The following is a 5,167-nucleotide window of genomic DNA, read 5'->3' on the forward strand; positions in this document are numbered from 1 at the left end:
GATCATTGGCTGTGACTTGATGGAATTTGATTAGAATCAAAGTCTGAATGTCTGACCAGTACCTTCACTGAGCTGGTTCAGAGCTTATAAATATTTCAGGTAGTTTTACATTATCTTGAGTTTTTTGGGTTTTGTTTTTGTTTCTGTTTTTGTTTTTTTGCATGTGGGCAGGGCTAGTTGGCTCATTTGCAGAAATAATCACTAGTCTATAAATAGGCTAGTTTCAGCCTGTGGATAGCTAAATATATCTCCATGCATATAGGGAAAGCTCAGTGATACAGGCCAGAAAAGGGGAAGGTTAATCTCAATTTGGGAAGGGTCTCAGTTATATATTTAAAAAGAGTAGGTGTAGTTATATTATTTCCAATGATACATAGTAACTAACTAACCAATAATACATTTGTAATAATACAAAGTAACAAAATGCTTCCAAATGAAGTTCTATGAGTTTAATGACTAGATATGACTTATTTATAAGAAACAGTACTCATTTGCATGCAAATAATTCATGTGTCAAAGCCCTTAAAGAGAGATTGATCTCTCCTAGGTTAAACATGCCCCGTTGCAATCTTGTTTGCACCATTACTTTGCTTACCTAACCATTCATTTGGAGATAGTGCAATTGTAATTTGAACAGGAACAGGAACTAAGCAGAAATTTAATCACAAATTCTGAATTACTGGGACCCAAAATAATGAAGCTTTACTGTGGAGTCATATCTTGATTAACCACATCAGTGAATGTGACACTGATAATTTTTAACTCATTTCTATTTTACCTTGTATATTATTTTGGGGAAAGTTACCTTCTTAATTATATTTTCTTAGGCTCCTGTTAAACTTAAATTTGCATTCCCTTAGCGCACATAAATGGGCAAAGAGACAGTCAAGAAGCATGTAACAGAGAGTTGTGTGAAGCCTGTCTGGGATAAATAATTAAGCATGGCTAATCCACAGGTTCAAGGTCATCCTTATTAGCAAATTCTTCATTTCTGAAGATGTGCCCAACAAACTTCCCTGAACAAATGAGAACTCTCAATTCCTAATAAGGGATTCCTCAGGAAAGAACTATGTTCAATCCCAGGGGAACCCAGTGACAACCTCCCCCTGGCCCTCCACAAGAACTGGGTCTTGGACCCTAGGCACATGCTATAGGGACACCTTGAAGCTTCAAGTTTCCACAGGACTTCTCATGGACCACCAAGACATCTGGAATGGTAGGTATGATAGGTATAGGTCAGTATGATAGATATAGGTAGGTAGGTGCTTTCTGGAGTATCCACAATGATGGAAAAGTTATCTTTATTTAAAAACATCAATGACTGAACTGGTGTGTTTTAATTAGAGTTGCAAATGCATTGCAAAAAAATCACATTTTTAGCTTACTAGAGTGAAAATGAGACAGCTGCACCATATAAAATGAACAAGTGAAAAATAAATGCTTTGAAACCATTTGGGAGAGAAACACTGATGTTGTATATGTCCTTTCCCTTTCTCTTGGATCTTTCTGGATGTTTTTTCATTTTGTCTAGTTTGCCAGAAACTTTTTAGATGATTTGAGATAAAGAGAAATGGAGAATTATTGACACATGATGGCAGGGAAAAAAATTTAAAAAGCTTGACTGAGTTTTTTTCTCCCCACTTCCAACCTACACAGTACTTGGGACAGAGATGGCTAGTTGACCTTCACTATCTATTCTATTCGTAAGAAAATTTTGAGTTTTAGCAGAACGCATGCTTAATACTATACTTTCCAACTTCTCTTGTATCTTAGTATGGTCACATGACTAAGTTCTAACCATGGGCATGTAAGTGAAAGTTCTATGTGTCACTTAAAGTACCCTTAAAAGAAAATGATGCACTGTACTTTGTCCTCATTTTCCTTCCTACTGTCTAGAAAGGTGACACAATAGCCAGAGTTTAAGCAATTATCTTGGGTTGTAAGCATGAGAGACACACCCTAGGGATGATATAGCTAAAAACTAGAAGGAGCCTATATCCTTGGTAATTTCTTGGAATTGCCAAGCCTGCCTGGATTGTCAACCTCTAAATTTCTCATGTGAGAGTATTAAATCTTGTGTGTTTAAGCCACTGTTAATTTGGGTTTCCTGTTACTCAGAGCTATACCTAATCCTAACTGATACAGCATTTAATCAAATTCTTCCTTTATAGAGGGATTTTATTACATGGGCAAAGGACAAAGAATGCCCTTTGGAAGGGCATTATTTGTTGATGATTTTGTTGCCAGCAGATCAAAGTAGCCCTGTGTTCATGAACCATCTCCTGAGTTTTGGAAATCATTGGGCCCTTAGCCTCTGAGTGTTAGTAGCTGCACACCGACAACATTTTGCCTTTGTGTTTACCTCCTGTTGGTGTATAACAACAGATGCCACTATTAATCCTTCTCTGCCGGTATACCAACTGCCTGAATCTAATTTAATACAAATCCTTCTCTGCCGGTATACCAACTGCCTGAATGCTAATTTAATACAAATCTCATTCTCTCATGGCTGCAGTCAAGACAGGATGAGGAAGAGTAGATTCTTGACAACACAATCTATGATTACGCCAAAGACCCCATGATTGCCTATTTCAGTAGCACACACAGAAAATAGCCTGTAAGAGAACAGCAGATATACTCTGCATGCAAATAGCTAAACTCTCCTCCTCATGTCACCATTCTGGAAATGTTGAAAACCAAATTTAGACCATATACTATGAGTTAATGGAGTTGACAATTGACTGTGCTTAAATGGTATTAAGGTAATGCATTTAAACATCAAAATTTACAATCCAAAATTGATCACCTTGGCCAATTTACACAAGAAGGATCAATATAATCAGCTCCCCCTCTTTAAATGTTAACAAATGCTTTAGCTCAACACACCTGACCATGGGATGCAGATTAAAATTAGATACAGAATTAAATTTCTTCTACACAGTAGAAGAGTCAATTTGAAAGTCCTGATAATCAGCCAGAGCTGGCCACAAGGCTTGGCTTTATAGAATTTAACAAGAAAGGAAGATTGCTTCCCACAAACTTAATGATTTTTTTTTCATTCAGCCAGAGGAAAGGCAGGGACAATAAATAGGGCTTGGGATTTTTCAGTAATGATCACCAGTTAGTCTAGGGAAGGAACAACTTTGAGCTATGCATGGTATATCCCTGCTCCCATCCCCTGAGATAAGCCTGTAAAGGAGAGCATAAAGGTTCTCACACTCCCCGTCCACTCATATAACCAAAAGCAAGCTAGGCCAGCTCTACCTAAAAAGGCCCTCTTTTACACACACACACACACACACACACATACACACACACAGAGCAAAGATCATAATCATCCTCAGTAGCAGGTCTGCCTTTCAGGTAGTCATGACACAAACTCAGGTGTAAATACTGATGGAATGACCGCATATACAAGAGCTTCTACATAAGGCCTGTTTACTACTTGGAGGCAGAACAGACTTGTGGGAAAATTGTTAAGTAATACCCTCTTTCCCTTCTTCCCCTTGTGGTAACTTTACCAGGAGCCAATGCCTTCCTGATTCTTCATTCTCTCCCCAATTCTAGTCATGCTTTCTGAGAACTGTAATGTTAGATAGCTGGTTACAAATTAAGTCATACTGATTAAACTCACATCTTTATCTATTATCTTTTCTAAAAATATTTACATTTTAAAAAGGGCCAAAACCCAAAACCAATCTTTGATGGTGGCATTTCAGGTCAGTGATTCTCAGGCTTAGCCAGTTTAACAATTACCAGAGAAGTTTGCTGTAATTGCAAATTCTTAGGCCCCACCAACAGAAAATCTGATTCAAAGGATCTGGGTGCAGGGTAGCCCAGAAGTCTGCTTTCTAATTGCATTCTCCACTCAGGTTGCTCCAATGCATCTGACCCACAGATCACTTTGGTCTATGTGGTTGTCTATGCCTTTGGTTCATTCTGCAAAATATTAACACTTTAAAGAAAATTCTTTTTTTTCAGCTCAAAAAGGGAATAAAAACTTTTTATTTTATTAAATTATTTTATTTTAATTCCAGTATAGTCAACATATAGTGTTATTTTAGTTTCAGGCATACAATATAGTGATTCAACAATTCTATATATTACTCAGTGTTCATCATGACAAGGGTACTCTTTAATCCCCATCACCTATTTCACCCATCCCCCCAACCACCTGCCCTCTGGTAGCCATTAGTTTGTTCTCTATAGTTAAGAGTCTGCTTATTGGTTTGTCTCTCTCTCTTTTTCCTTTGCTCATTTGTTTTGTTTCTTAAATTCACCACATGACCGAAATTATATGGCACATCTCTTTCTCTGTCTGACTTATTTCACACAGACAGCATTGTACTTTCTAGTTCTATCCATGCTATTGCAAATAGCAAGATTTCATTCTTTTTTATGGTGGCATAACATTCCATGTGTGTATATATATATATATACACACACACACACATACCATTTCTTCTTTATCCATTCAACTGTTGATGGATATTTGGGCTGCTTCTGTTATTTGGCTACTATAAATAATGCTGCCATAAACATAGGGGTGCATGTTTCCCTTTGAATTAGTGTTTTTATATTTTGGGGCAAATACTCAGCAGTGAGGTTACTGGATCATAGGGTAGTTCTTTTTTTAACTTTTTGAGGAACTTCCATATGGTTTTCCAGAGTGACTGCACCAGTTTGCATTCCTACCGACAATGCACAAGGATTCCTTTTTCTCCACATCCTCGCCAACACTTGTTTCTTGTGTTTTTTTATTTTAGCCATTCTGACAGGTATGAGAGGTGATATCTCATTGTGGTTTTGACTTGCATTTCCCTGATGTTGAGTGATGGTGAGCATCTTTTCATGTATCTGTTGGCCATCTGAATGTCTTCTTTGGAGAAAAGTCTGTTCATGTCTTCTGCCCATTTTTAATTGGATTGTTTTTTTGGGTGTTGAGTTTTATAAGTTCTTTATGTATTTTCGATACTAACCCTTTATCAGATATGTCATTTGCAAATATCTTCTCTCATTCAGTAGGTTTCCTTTTAGTGTTGTTCATCATTTCCTTTGCTGTGGAGAAGAAAATTCTTATATTAATACTGTTTTTACATTTTGTCAAAATAGGCATTTTTTATTTAGAACCAGTTCTGGTTTTTCTGTTTGGTGTTCCTTTCTGTAA

The sequence above is a fragment of the Mirounga leonina genome, unplaced genomic scaffold (assembly GCF_011800145.1).
Source record: "Mirounga leonina isolate KUSES-001 unplaced genomic scaffold, KU_Mleo_1.0 Mir_204, whole genome shotgun sequence".
NCBI lineage: Eukaryota > Metazoa > Chordata > Mammalia > Carnivora > Phocidae > Mirounga > Mirounga leonina.